Source organism: Tamandua tetradactyla, chromosome 8 (genome assembly GCF_023851605.1).
Source record: "Tamandua tetradactyla isolate mTamTet1 chromosome 8, mTamTet1.pri, whole genome shotgun sequence".
NCBI lineage: Eukaryota > Metazoa > Chordata > Mammalia > Pilosa > Myrmecophagidae > Tamandua > Tamandua tetradactyla.
This window is the reverse complement of record NC_135334.1, coordinates 38,589,376-38,605,114: the sequence shown is the minus strand read 5'-3', so window position 1 is coordinate 38,605,114 and position 15,739 is coordinate 38,589,376. Positions and strand designations below refer to the sequence as shown.

The 15,739-nt window shown below is 36.7% G+C and overlaps 1 protein-coding gene across 2 annotated transcripts in view; it reads left to right on the top strand.

Annotated features, from left to right (window-relative positions):
- The window catches only part of DYNC2H1 (dynein cytoplasmic 2 heavy chain 1), a 522,264-nt gene that overhangs the window by 389,276 nt on the left and 117,249 nt on the right, over nt 1-15,739 (top strand). The gene's annotated exons all lie outside the window — the stretch shown is intronic.

Genomic DNA, 15,739 nt, shown 5'->3' with positions numbered 1-15,739 from the left:
TGGTCCTGTTATTGATTTCTAACTTCATTCCATTATGATCCAAGAAATATGATCTATATTTTCAATCTTTTTAAATTTATTGAGACTTGCTTTGTTACCATGCATATGGTCTATCCTTGAGAATGATCCATGAGCACTTGGGAAAGACATGTATCCTGTGTTGTGGGGTGTAATGTTCTGTCAATGTCTGTTAAGCCTAGTTCATTTATCATATTATTCAATATCTCTGTTTCCTTACTGATCCTCTGTCTAGATGTTCTATCCATTGACAAGAGCAAGGAACTGAAGTCTCCATCTATTATGATAGAGGTATCTACTTTTCCCTTCAATGTTGTTAGTGTTTGCGTCATGTATTTTGGAGTATTCTGGCTCACTGCATAAAAATTTATGATTGTTTTGTCTTCTTGTTGAATGGTTCCTCTTATTAACATATAGTGTCCTTCTTTGTCTCTTTTAGTTGTTTTACATTTGAAGTATAAATTGTTAGATATTAGTATAGCTACTGCTCTTCTCTGCCTCATGAAATCTATTGTGTGTCTCTAGTATATTTTCAATTTTGTCTGCACATCTTTAATCTCTGTGATATCTGCTATTTTTCTATTCATTCTTTCACATTCCTCTTTATGCACTTCTAGTGTCTTCTTGATCTCCTTTATGTCATTAGCCACCCCACTGATTTTATTTAGTAGAGTTATATGAACATCTTTCATTAGTTATTCCAAAGTCTGTGTCTCCTCTGGTGTTTTAATTTGGTCTTTAGGCTGGGCTATATCTGTCTGCATCATGATATGCTTAGTGATCTTCTCTTGTCTTCTTCCATGTAAATATTTTGATTGGTTTACTTTGGAAGTTGATTTCCTTCCATAGTCTAAAGCTTTGTATTTGCAGGATGGATGTGGTGCAGGATGCAGGGCGTAGGGCAGGGCACAACAGTGGTGATGCGTTGAGGTCAAGAAGTCAGTGCACTAATGTGTGGGTACCTGGCAGTGGGGAGCATGTGGCTGTGCATGTGTGCGAGTCTGGGGGGGCCAGGCCCTGGTGTGCACTGGTCCAGAGGGCAGGGCCCTGGTGTGCATGTGCGCATAACTTGGGCAGTGGGCTAGGGTTGCATGTGAATAGGCTGAAGGAGGGTGTGGCTTGGCTGCACAGGTCAGCACTTGCCCAGAGCTGGGGGGTGTTACTGGGAGCTGTGCATGAGCACGGATCTGGGAAGGCCATAAGCTGATGTACATGTACACAGAGCTCAGGGGGCCCGGGGTGTGGCTGCATTACTATATGGGCTGGAGATGGGTGTAGACTGAGTGTGAAAGTAATTGCCTACCGCTTTATATGTTGGTGACTGCCTTCAGGCGGTAGGGTGGGGAGGTGGGTCTCGGGAGGGTTGGGGCAAGACCTTGCTTGTGCAAGAGAGGTGAGTTGGGCTGGGGCAGGCATGCCTGCACTTGGGCTGGGGATGCAGAGCGGGTATGCATGGGGTGGGAGTGGTAGGGCAGGGGCGTTTGGGGTGCAGGGGTTGGGGGGTGGGTGATGGTGTTCAAATGCATGGGGTGTTGGTTATGGGGCTTTGTGAGGGTAGCACATTCAAGAAACACAGCTTGGCTTCATTTCTAATCCCTGTCTCCCTATCCTTGCACTCCTGAGGGCTCCTAGCTTCTGTTTGGAAAGGAGTGGTATGCACCAGCTGGACAGTCTCTGGTTCTCTGTGTCTCCATTCTTCAACTTTTGCAACTAGGGCTTCCCTATGTGTTGTAGAAGACCCACCCAGGTCACTTACACCCTGCAATCACTGTCTTAGTCATCTTCCCGTCCCTGCTCTAGCTGTTCCTTGGAGCAGGGGTGAACTCGACCTATCCTATTCCGCCATCTTCTTGGAACTCCCATTTCAAATTATTTAATGATTGATATCAGGACTGAGTTATTCAGTATTAACCAGAGTTAAATATAAAATATGAATATATAAGATTCCTAATGAAGTATTTCGCTTATTCCCCTAAATAATATATGCATCAGTATTTGAAACTAGTATATTCACTAGTTTTAGCATGAATTTAAGTAACTTTCAAGAGGGTCATTCCTAGTTTGTTTCTGTTAAAACTCCTAGCAGGTCTCTTGAAATTAGTTTTCAGGCTTATAATATCATATTGCCTTGAAGAAGTAATGATGTGATTTCTTAATATTGTACAGCGCTTGTATATTTTGCTTTTGATCTTGAGTGAAATTTCATCTCACAGATAACCAACAGAAATTATAGTTTGGTCTTGCATGTGACTGGGCAAAAATATTTTCATTAAGACACATAAGAAAGAAAAAAAAATTTTTCTCATTTCCCTTTGTAATGCATATATTAGCATTAGAAAGGTATATCTTCTGGATATTCCACTATGCCTCACTTTAACCTCTTATTGTTTTGTTTTATTTTTGCAGTGTGATGGGATTTAAACTATATTCGTATATAAATACTTATATAGACATGCTTTTTTCGATTGTTTTAAAGTAGAGTGTTTATTCCACCCACAGTACAGTTATTGACTTACATGGATTCATTTATACCATTTTATTTTGTTTCTTCTTATTGACTCACTTTTTTTGTAAATGAGGTCCTTCTTTCCCATATTCTTCTACATCCATTTTTGTTCTATTTTTGTTTTATTTTTTTTTCTATTTGAAAAGTATACACTCTACTGCTTCTTTTGTTTTTCTTATAGTTATCCTAAATTTCAACATAACTTCCTTCCAAAGAATATGAACAATATGATGATTTAGAACGCTCTAATTCTGGTCATGCCATCCAAACTTATTTGTAATTACTTCACCCCATTTTATTTCTTTTGTATTTTGTAATCAAACTTTGTTTAAATTTGTAACTTCTTGGCCCTTTCCTCTGTTTAGCATTCTTTTTTTATCCATTAGACCAACCTATTCCTTTTTTCTCCTTAAAGAACATGCTTTAAATATTGAAGGTCTGTTAATAGTAAGCTCTCAATTTTTTTCTCAGAATACCTTTATTTTGTTTTTTCATCAAGAAAAATCATTTTGCTGGCCCACTGCCATAAAGATGGTGGAATAAGACACTTCAGTGCTCCGTCCCCCCATAGAAACTTTAAACATCCATCAATACCTGACAAAAACGTCTTTCTCAAAGCTCCAGAAAATAGTTAAAAGACTGCAGTGAAAAGGCAAGTGCTGAATCAATGAAAAGATTTCATAAAAAGAGTAAGACCTTGTGGTACCCTGTTTGGCCCTTCCCTCACCCATCACTAGCTCAGTGTGGAGCCAAGCCAAGGTCCCAGTGCAGATCCCTAGTCCCAATTTGGTTTTGGGGGTATCAAAGTAACCCTGTGTATATAACTGGGAGCGTGCATGTCTCACCCAATCTGTCTGGTGGAGGCCTAAGGGACTTGTTATCCCAGAACTTGTCCTGAGTGTAGAAGGTGACTCACTGATCTCTTACAGAACTCTTTCAAACTGCTGTCAAGTCCGGTTGGCTGGGCAACAAATTACTCTCTCTGGTATATACAGTACAGTGCCTAGGACCATGAGGAAACTGTTTCCTAGGGAAGATAGGACATGTGGAACCTTGTAAAGAGGAGAATTCCTAGGGCCATACACACATTCTCAGAACCAGATATATATGCATCAGGATCAGGGAAGCCAGAGATCAGGGAGACCCTTTCTCTTTCACTTGGAGCTGTTCTTTAAACTCATTGTATAGAAAAGCCCTGAGGAGAGTTCTTGCACTGATCAGTCTGCAAAACTGGTTAAGGTGTTTCCTTTACTTTTTTGTTAGCTCCTGTATTAAGGAAAGGGATGTCATAACATTAGCTGCCTACAAGCTTAAGGAACAGATGCCTCAGTGTCCAAATTCTAGTGGTAAATATATTACTTTACATTAAAACAGTAAAAAATAGTAAAATGTCCAGATTTCAACAAAAAGTTACAGAACGTACAAAGAAACAGAAAGCAGTGGCCAAGGCAAAGGAGAAGAGTAAAATACGAAGTCATTAGAAAGTATCAATAAGAAGAACCAGACCTGGGACATACCAGCTAAAGACTTTTAAAATGTACCTAAATTTTCTCAACAACCTAAAGGAAAACATGGACAGAGAACTGAAGTGTGTCAGGAAAACTATAAATGAACATAATCAGAATATCGATAGAGAGATGGAAATTTTTCAATGAAAAGAAATCAAACAAAGCTGAAGACCACAATAACAAATTAAAAATCCCCTAGAGGGATTCAACAGAAGATTAGTGCTGGCAGAAGAAAAAATCAGAGAACTTGAAGATAAAACAATTGAAATCATTTAGTCTGAAAAGCAGGAAACAGAAACAAAAGTGAACAGAGCCTTAGGTTCCTGTGGGACACCATCAAGTATACCAATATATTCATTGAGGGAGTCCTGGAAGAAGAAAGAGAAAAAAGGACAAGAGAATATTCAAGTATTCAAAATGGCTGAAAATTCCCAGATTTAACAAATGACATGAATATACACATCCAGAATGCTCAACAAATTCCAAACAGAATATAGACCTATGCTACAGCATTTTGTAATCAAACTTGCAAATTCCAAACATAAATGAGAGTTCGGGAAGCTGCAGGAAAGAAGCAACATGCCACATACAGGGGAACCTCAATATGATTGTGCTAATTTTGTTTTGTAAACCATAGAGGCAAGAATGCAGGAGGATGACATGTTTAAAGTGCTGAAAGTATAAAAGTGTCAACCGAAAATTCTATACACGGCAAAACTGTATTTGAAAATAAAGATGAGATTAAGACTGTCTCAGATAAACAAGAACTGAGAACTTCATCATCACTAAGTCAGCCCTACAAGAGATATTAAAAAGTTCTGCAGGTTGAAAGGAAAGAACAATAGATAATAGATCGAAGCCGCAGGAAGAAATAAAGACCTCCAGTGAGGATATTAGCATGGGTAAATATAAATGCCAGTACTATTGTATTTTTGGTTTGTAATTCCACTTTTTTATTTTTTTGTGGGGGGAGGGTGCATGGTCCAGGATCAAAACCAAGTCTCCTGCGTGTAAGGCAAGCATTCTACCACTGAACCACCCGTGCACCCTATAACTCCACTTTTTATTACCTATAGGGTCTAATTTATTATTTTGTATCTTTGTCTTTTTCTGCTGTATTTTGAGTAGCCTCCTTAAATGTCTTCTGTTTACTAATTCTCATTTAGTAAATCTGCAATTTTCTTAACCTGTCTATTGCATTTCTAAGTAAAATTATGGTTTTCATTTGCAGAAGTTATGATTGGTTCCATTTCAAATCTGCTTGGTCATCTTTTATAATGTTTTCTACCTTTGACCTCTTTTATGTTTTTTTTTTTTTTATTAATTAAAAAAAGAATTAACAAAACAATTAGAAATCATTCCAATCTACATGTACAATCAGTAATTCTTAATAACATCACATAGTTGCATATTCATCATTTCTTAGTACATTTGCATCGATTTAGAAAAAGAAATAAAGACAACAGAATAAGAATTAAAACAATAATAGAAAGAAAAAAAAACAAAAAAAACAAAAACAAAAAACCTATACCTCACATGCAGCTTCATTCAGTGTTTTAACATAATTGCATTACAATTGGGTAGTATTGTGCTGTCCATTTCTGAGTTTTTATATCCAGTCCCATTGTACAGTCTGTATCCCTTCATCTCCAATTATCCCTTCTCTTTTTTTTTTTTTTTTTTAATTAACGGAAAAAAAGAAATTAACCCAACATTTAGAGATCATACCATTCTACACATGCAATCATTAATTCTTAACATCATCACATAGATGCATGATCATCATTTCTTAGTACATTTGCATTGGTTTAGAAGAACTAGCAACATAACCGAAAAAGATATAGAATGTTAATATAGAGAAAAAAATAAAAGTAATAATAGTAAAATCAAAACAAAACAACACAAAACAAAACAAAAACCTATACCTCAGATGCAGCTTCATTCAGTGTTTTAACATGATTACTTTACAATTAGGTATTATTGTGCTGTCCATTTTTGAGTTTTTGTATCTAGTCCTGTTGCATAGTCTGTATCCCTTCAGCTTCAATTACCCATTGTCTTACCCTGTTTCTAACTCCTGCTGAACTCTGTTACCAATGACATATTTCAAGTTTATTCTCGAATGCCCGTTCACATCAGTGGGACCATACAGTATTTGTCCTTTAGTTTTTGGCTGGATTCACTCAGCATAATATTCTCTAGGTCCATCCATGTTATTACATGGTTCATAAGTTTATCTTGTCTTAAAGCTGCATAATATTCCATCGTATGTATATACCACAGTTTGTTTAGCCACTCTTCTGTTGATGGAGATTTTGGCTGTTTCCATCTCTTTGCAATTGTAAATAATGCTGCTATAAACATTGGTGTGCAAATGTCCGTTTGTGTCTTTGCCCTTAAGTCCTTTGAGTAGATACCTAGCAATGGTATTGCTGGGTCGTATGGCAATTCTATATTCAGCTTTTTGAGGAACCGCCAAACTGCCTTCCACAGTGGTTGCACCCTTTGACATTCCCACCAACAGTGGATAAGTGTGCCTCTTTCTCCGCATCCTCTCCAGCACTTGTCATTTTCTGTTTTGTTGATAATGGCCATTCTGGTGGGTGTGAGATGATATCTCATTGTGGTTTTGATTTGCATTTCTCTAATGGCCAGGGACATTGAGCATCTCTTCATGTGCCTCTTGGCCATCCGTATTTCCTCTTCTGAGAGGTGTCTGTTCAAGTCTTTTTCCCATTTTGTAATTGGGTTGGCTGTCTTTTTGTTGTTGAGATGAACAATCTCTTTATAAATTCTGGATACTAGACCTTTATCTGATATATCATTTCCAAATATTGTCTCCCATTGTGAAGGCTGTCTTTCTACTTTCTTGATGAAGTTCTTTGATGCACAAAAGTGTTTAATTTTGAGGAGTTCCCATTTATTTATTTCCTTCTTCAGTGCTCTTGCTTTAGGTTTAAGGTCCATAAAACCGCCTCCAGTTGTAAGATCCATAAGATATCTCCCTACATTTTCCTCTAACTGTTTTATGGTCTTAGACCTAATGTTTAGATCTTTGATCCATTTTGAGTTAACTTTTGTATAGGGTGTGAGAGATGGGTCTTCTTTCATTCTTTTGCATATGGATATCCAGTTCTCTAGGCACCATTTATTGAAGAGACTGCTCTGTCCCAGGTGAGTTGGCTTGACTGCCTTATCAAAGATCAAATGTCCATAGATGAGAGGGTCTATATCTGAGCACTCTATTCGATTCCATTGGTCGATATATCTATCTTTATGCCAATACCATGCTGTTTTGACCACTGTGGCTTCATAATATGCCTTAAAGTCAGGCAGCGCGAGACCTCCAGCTTCGTTTTTTTTTCCTCAAGATGTTTTTAGCAATTCGGGGCACCCTGCCCTTCCAGATAAATTTGCTTATTGGTTTTTCTATTTCTGAAAAATAAGTTGTTGGGATTTTGATTGGTATTGCATTGAATCTGTAAATCAATTTAGGTAGGATTGACATCTTAACTATATTTAGTCTTCCAATCCATGAACACGGTATGCCCTTCCATCTATTTAGGTCTTCTGTGATTTCTTTTAGCAGTTTTTTGTAGTTTTCTTTATATAGGTTTTTTGTCTCTTTAGTTAAATTTATTCCTAGGTATTTTATTCTTTTAGTTGCAATTGTGAATGGGATTCGTTTCTTGATTTCCCCCTCAGCTTGTTCATTACTAGTGTATAGAAATGCTACAGATTTTTGAATGTTGATCTTGTAACCTGCTACTTTGCTGTACTCATTTATTAGCTCTAGTAGTTTTGTTGTGGATTTTTCTGGGTTTTCGACGTATAGTATCATATCGTCTGCAAACAGTGATAGTTTTACTTCTTCCTTTCCAATTTTGATGCCTTGTATTTCTTTTTCTTGTCTAATTGCTCTGGCTAGAACCTCCAACACAATGTTGAATAATAGTGGTGATAGTGGACATCCTTGTCTTGTTCCTGATCTTAGGGGGAAAGTTTTCAATTTTTCCCCATTGAGGATGATATTAGCTGTGGGTTTTTCATATATTCCCTCTATCATTTAAGGAAGTTCCCTTGTATTCCTATCTTTTGAAGTGTTTTCAGCAGGAAAGGATGTTGAATCTTGTCGAATGCCTTCTCTGCATCAATTGAGATGATCATGTGATTTTTCTGCTTTGATTTGTTGATATGGTGTATTACATTAATTGATTTTCTTATGTTGAACCATCCTTGCATACCTGAGATGAATCCTACTTGGTCATGATGTATAATTCTTTTAATGTGTTGTTGGATACGATTTGCTAGAATTTTATTGAGGTTTTTTGCATCTGTATTCATTAGAGAGATTGGTCTGTAGTTTTCTTTTTTTGTAATATCTTTGCCTGGTTTTGGTATGAGGGTGATGTTGGCTTCATAGAATGAATTAGGTAGTTTTCCCTCCACTTCGATTTTTTTGAAGAGTTTGAAGAGAATTGGTACTAATTCTTTCTGGAACGTTTGGTAGAATTCACATGTGAAGCCATCTGGTCCTGGACTTTTCTTTTTAGGAAGCTTTTGAATGACTAATTCAATTTCTTTACTTGTGATTGGTTTGTTGAGGTCATCTATGTCTTCTTGAGTCAAAGTTGGTTGTTCATGTCTTTCCAGGAACCCGTCCATTTCCTCTAAATTGTTGTATTTATTAGCGTAAAGTTGTTCATGGTATCCTGTTATTACCTCCTTTATTTCTGTGAGGTCAGTAGTTATGTCTCCTCTTCCATTTCTGATCTTATTTATTTGCATCCTCTCTCTTCTTCTTTTTGTCAATCTTGCTAAGGGCCCATCAATCTTATTGATTTTCTCATAGAACCAACTTCTGGCCTTATTGATTTTCTCTATTGTTTTCATGTTTTCAATTTCATTTATTTGTGCTCTAATCTTTGTTATTTCTTTCCTTTTGCTTGCTTTGGGGTTAGCTTGCTGTTCTTTCTCCAGTTCTTCCAAATGGATAGTTAATTCCTGAATTTTTGCCTTTTCTTCTTTTCTGATATAGGCATTTAGGGCAATAAATTTCCCTCTTAGCACTGCCTTTGCTGCGTCCCATAAGTTTTGATATGTTGTGTTTTCATTTTCATTCGCCTCGAGGTATTTGCTAATTTCTCTTGCAATTTCTTCTTTGACCCAGTCGTTGTTTAGGAGTGTGTTGTTGAGCCTCCACGTATTTGTGAATTTTCTGGCACTCTGCCTATTATTGATTTCCAACATCATTCCTTTATGGTCCGAGAAAGTGTTGTGTAAGATTTCAATCTTTTTAAATTTGTTAAGACTTGCTTTGTGACCCAGCATATGGTCTATCTTTGAGAATGATCCATGAGCACTTGAGAAAAAGGTGTATCCTGCTGTTGTGGGATGTAATGTCCTATAAATGTCTATTAAGTCTAGTTCATTTATAGTAATATTCAGATTCTCTATTTCTTTGTTGGTCCTCTGTCTAGATGTTCTGTCCCTTGATGAGAGTGGTGAGTTGAAGTCTCCAACTATTATGGTATATAAGTCTATTTCCCTTTTCAGTGTTTGCAGTATATTCCTCACGTATTTTGGGGCATTCTGATTCGGTGCGTAAATATTTATGATTGTTATTTCTTCTTGTTTAATTGTTCCTTTTATTAGTATATAGTGTCCTTCTTTGTCTCTTTTAACTGTTTTACATTTGAAGTCTAATTTGTTGGATATTAGTATAGCCACTCCTGCTCTTTTCTGGTTGTTATTTGCATGAAATATCTTTTCCCAACCTTTCACTTTCAACCTATGTTTATCTTTGGGTCTAAGATGTGTTTCCTGTAGACAGCATATAGAAGGATCCTGTTTTTTAATCCATTCTGCCAATCTATGTCTTTTGATTGGGGAATTCAGTCCATTGACATTTAGTGTTATTACTGTTTGGATAATATTTTCCTCTAACATTTTGCCTTTTGTATTATATATATCATATCTGATTTTCCTTCTTTCTACACTCTTTTCCATATCTCTCTCTTCTGTCTTTTTGTATCTGACTCTAGTGCTCCCTTTAGTATTTCTTGCAGAGCTGGTCTCTTGGTCACAAATTCTTTCAGTGACTTTTTGTCTGAGAATGTTTTAATTTCTCCCTCATTTTTGAAGGATAATTTTGCTGGATATAGGAGTCTTGGTTGGCAGTTTTTCTCTTTTAGTATTTTAAATATATCATCCCACTGTCTTCTAGCTTCCATGGTTTCTGCTGAGAAATCTACACAAAGTCTTATTGGGTTTCCCTTGTATGTAATGGATTGTTTTTCTCTTGCTGCTTTCATGATCCTCTCTTTCTCTTTGACCTCTGACATTCTAACTAGTAAGTGTCTTGGAGAATGCCTATTTGGGTCTAATCTCTTTGGGGTGCGCTGCACTTCTTGGATCTGTAATTTTAGGTCTTTCATAAGAGTTGGGAAATTTTCAGTGATAATTTCTTCCATTAGTTTTTCTCCTCCTTTTCCCTTCTCTTCTCCTTCTGGGACACCCACAACACGTATATTTGTGCGGTTCATATTGTCCTTGAGTTCCCTGATACCCTGTTCAAATTTTTCCATTCTTTTCCCGATAGTTTCTGTTTCCTTTTTGGAATTCAGATGTTCCATCCTCAAAATCACTAATTCTATCTTCTGTCTCTTTAAATCTATCATTGTAGCTATCCATTATTTTTTCTATGTTTGCTACTTTATCCTTCACTTCCATAAGTTCTGCGATTTGTTTTTTCAGTTTTTCTATTTCTTCTTTATGTTCAGCCCATGTCCTCTTCATGTCCTCCCTCAATTTATCGATTTCATTTTTGAAGAGGTTTTCCATTTCTGTTCGTATATTCAGGATTAGTTGTCTCAGCTCTTGTGTCTCATTTGAGCTATTGGTTTGTTCCTTTGACTGGGCCATATTCTCAATCTTTTGAGCGTGGACAGTTATCTTCTGCTGCTGGCGTCTGGGCATTTATTCAGATTTCTCTTGGTGTTGGACCCAGCAAGGTTGTAATATTTTTCTGTGAAATCTCTGGGTTCTGTTTTTCTTTTCCTGCCCAGTAGGTGGCGCTCCTGGCACACGTTTGTCTGCGGGTCCCACCAGTAAAAGGTGCTGTGGGACCTTAAACTTTGGAAAACTCTCGCCGTCCTGGGGGTTCGCTAGCCGAAGCGGCTTGAGCCGGCCCTCGGTCCGAACGCAGGGAGGGTTGCTGGTCGCCGCAGCCAGGGAAAGAGCCCGTCCGAATTTCCTAGTCGGCCCTGGGCAACAAGCGTGGCGGGAGGGCGCCAGCGGCAGCGGCCCGCCCGAGAGAGTGCACGTTCCCCGGGAGTCACGGGTTTGGAAGGGGCCTCCCCCACCCGTCACCGTTCTCCGCGGGCTGGGGATTTCCGATCCAATTCTCTCAGTTGGTCCGGGGGCTGCGCGTGGTGTGGGCGCCAGTCGCCTTGGTTTCAGGGGACCGCCTCTCCAATTCTCCCAGCCGGCCCGGGAAGGGGGAAGGGAGTAACTCCGGCCGCTTGCCACCCCGCCCGGTAAGGCCCGCGCGCCTCGGCGATCTCACCCGAGCTGCCTCTCTCAGCCAGCCAGCCGTTCCAGGATGGGGTACGCTGTCCCCTCCATCTCTGTTGTGGCTTTGGGCGCCCTCTGCATCGCCTCTACTCCCCCAGTAGGTGTCCTGGAGAAGAAACCAAGATCCGCGCGTCCTACCAAGCCGCCATCTTCCAGGAAGTCCCTCTTTTATGTTTTTAAAACACATAAAACATTTATTTTATATCTGTATGTGATAATTCTTGTAGCTATAGTATTTTCTGCTTTCTCTTAATCATGTTATTTATTTCTTCTTGTGTTACTTCTTTTTTTTGTTTGTGGGGGTTCATATTCCTGAAAGTTTATCTGGGGAACTTCACTCAGGCTCAGGATTAAAGTGTACATTTTCCTCTAGTGGCATTTGCTTTATCCAGTCTGGGGTGGTACTGAGAGAATTTTTTTCTTTCTTCCCTCCTCTATCCCAAGACAAGGAAAGACAGGTAAATGTCCCTAATGTTTCCCTCTATAGGTTAATTTGTAATAAACCCATTGGGTGCTGCCTTTTGAACATTCTGCATTTTTTTCCTGTAAGTGAACCTTAGAACCCAAATGAGGAACATTTTACAAAGTTCCTGACCAGTATTCTGCAAAAGTGTCAAGGTTAGAAAGAGAAGGTAAAACTGTCACAGTTTTGTAGGAGAGTAAGGAGAAATAATAACTAAATCCAATGTGGTATTCTCTTGGAACAGAAAGAGAACGTTTGAGGGAAAATCAGTGAAATTTGAATAACATCTATAGTTTAGTTATTAGTATTATATCAATATTAGTTTCCTGTGCTGTGCACAACTAGATAGTTGTCCTGTGGTTATATAAGATGTTAACATTAGGGGAAACTGGGTGAAAGGTATATAGGATTCTGTATAATATTTTTGCAACTTTTCTGTAATTCTTAAAATAGTTCAAAATAAGCTTTAGGTCCCTTGGGATAGGCAGATGATCCAATGTAAATGCTGGTTTCAAAACTTACTGACTTGTCTGCATTGCATCTCCTCTTTGACTCTAGCTTTAACCTTTTTCCATAATTTCCCAGACGTCTCTCTCATAAATTTTAAGTTTTTGTGGATAATGTTGTTGCCTATTCATAATATTTTAGTGATCTGTTACAGACTTTTCTTAAGACTCCTAGTCTGCCATATTTCCAGTGACAAAAATTCAAATTACTTAATTTCTTTCACAATCAAATTCCCATCTATAAAATGGCAGTAAGCGTGTTTTGTTTTTTGTCTTTAATTTACACTCCTTCTCATTCCAAAAAGGATTTACTGAAGGTGACATCCAAAAATATAAATTATCCGTTACAGTAAATCAAGTTGATTTACTGACTGATAAATTCAATCAAAGAGGAAATTAGGATAGGAAAAGAAAATAAAACTAAAAACAGTTTGTGCCAAAAACAGATATAACAAACCAACAAAAGGCTTGTGCTCTAAGAACCAATAAAGCTGGTTATTTTTAGAACAAAAATTAGTCTGTGTGCTTGATAATTTCCGAAGGAAAAAAAAAAGCAAATTGAATAATGGGTATAATTTTGTTTTTAGACATAAGTAGTAGATTTTATTAAAAGAGAAGTTTATTAAAAGGAGAGAGTATACATTAGAGAGGTTAACGTGGGCATGCCCAAGGGAGGGACACACCACAAATTGGTATAGATTTTAATGTCTAAAATTAAAACAAACTGATTGTTGAGAAGTGTTGAATTCCTAAATTGTCTCTGATCCTTGGAATGACTACAAGTGAAATAGAAATGATAGCATCTCAGTTGCTTCCCTATAATTCTTGTAGATCCCCCAAAGCAATCCAGGGGTATAATGCAAGTTGTTCAGTGTGGATAGTGCATGGAAGAATTTTTGTTGATGAGATAACATATCCCTTTGACACCATTATATACCAATGTTGTTAAAATATATTTTTAATTGGTTTAAAACATGGATATTGGGAAATCGTTTTATCATTTGTACTTTTTAAAAGATAAATATGGTATATGTATTTGATTTTGTAAAATAAAATGATTCATTGCTATGCTATAGCCCTATGCTCTTTAATAAGTGTTTTATTATATATTTGAGTCCCTTTATTACTCTTTGTTCATTAAAATTGTATTATGATAGTGTTAATAAGAAAAGCAAGTCTCACATGTTAATTTTTAAGGCTAGAAAACATGAACTTTTATGGCTAGTAAATATTTTATTGTAGAATTCAGTTTTTAATGTCATGTATTAAAAATTTTGGATCCTTTTTCCTATAGATATCTCTTTGCATTCTTACTTGTTTTCTGCCATGTTTGACAAATTTAAAACACAAATAAGTGATAGCAAATGATACCAAAGTTAAAATAGTACTTCTTCTGACTATGAAGTAGTGATGTTTTGTGGTCTAGCAAAGCTGACAAATTAGATGCTGTTGTAGAGTTCAGCTAGAGCAAATGAAAATAATTTATCAGAAAAACAAAGAAAATGAAGCACTGCATCATCACAGTTTTCTCAAGATTAGAGCATCAATCAAAAGCTACAAGTAACACATTTAACAGCATGATTGTAGATGTTTAATAATTAAGTAGTGCATTCATTCTGAATGATTTATTGCCCTTATTTTATTACACAGTTTACAAGAACCAAAAAAAATATGAAATATAGCCTAATGTGTTAAAAAGAAAAACAACTTACATCTCTCAAAAAGTAAAAACATACAATAGTCAACATATTACAAATAAATACTAGCCTAGGAAAATATATACCTGGTTTTGTTTTGATTTTTTAAAATTTATTTTGTTTATATTAGATAAGCAATGAAACAGTGCTTTTTTAATATTTAGCTAAATATTGAATTGATATTTAGTTAAATCACTTGAAAAACAATGGATTCCTCACTGATTGCATACATGAGTGCATACACACAAACATTCAATATCTGTTACCTAAGTTTTAGCATAGTAAGTATTATTCTGGGTCAATTTTAGGAAATTATTAAGGTTAATAAATGCTCTTGAAACACTATTTTAGAAAGCAAAATGTGTGAATTGATGAGAATGATAAACATGAAGATAATAACGGAGTTACAGTAATGAAAGTCCTAAATAGGGGATAACTGAGTTCCTTGCCTCTGGTCATAAAAATATATTTTGGCCCTAAGAGAGGAGTTTTAACTGATTGTCCTATAATTTTTTCATTTGAGCCATGACTGCAGCAGAAACATTGAAATATACCTTAAAATTAATACAGAGCATTAAAACATAGATTTACAAATATTTTTAGTTTGCTAAAGCTACCGGAATATAACACATCAAGAGATGGATCGGCTTTTAATAAGGGGGTTTGTTTAGTTACAAATTTAGAGCTCCTCAGAGGAAAGGCAGCTAGCTTTCATCTGAGTTTCTCCATCATATGGGAAGGCACTGACAACATCTGCTGGCCTTTCTCTTCTGGGTTCAGGGTTCCAGTGACATTCCCTAGAGTAGTTCCTTTCTGCATCTCCAAATTTCTGGGTCCAATCTGCTCTAAGCACCGAGCTCTGTTGGACTGTATTGAGCCGTTTCTCTTTCTTCTGACCTCTCCTTTGAAACCTCACTCATTATGGAAGGTACTCCACTTAGCTAATCACAGTTGTAATCAGCCATATATGAATTTCACATGCTGATGATTTAAGTCCAAAGCAACAGAACAACTGGGCACCTGGCCAAGTTGACACCTGACCCTAACTACTACATCAACTAACAGTTAAAATTGGTTTACTATTTTATACAGTTTGCTATACTATTTAAAAGCATTTCTGTCACTTCTTCTTTTTATAGTAACTATCTTTAATTTGTCAGCATTTTGAAATTAGGAAATTTAAATCAGTTGGTCTGAAAAATATTCTGAATTTAGAAATGAGCAAACAGAAGCACCAAAAGGTTACTAATAATTCGTAATAATGTCTCAGTACGGAAGCAACTTTTCAAATAAGAACCATTACAATACAATATTTTTATAATGTTTTCCCTTGATTTTAAATTCTTTTTTATCTGTGTATGTAAATCAGTAAAATGTGAGGCCATTTAACAAAGGTAATATGATTAAAACCTTTTTACAATATATTTGATTAATATTTTTGGTACATGAAACATGGCTGTTTTTGT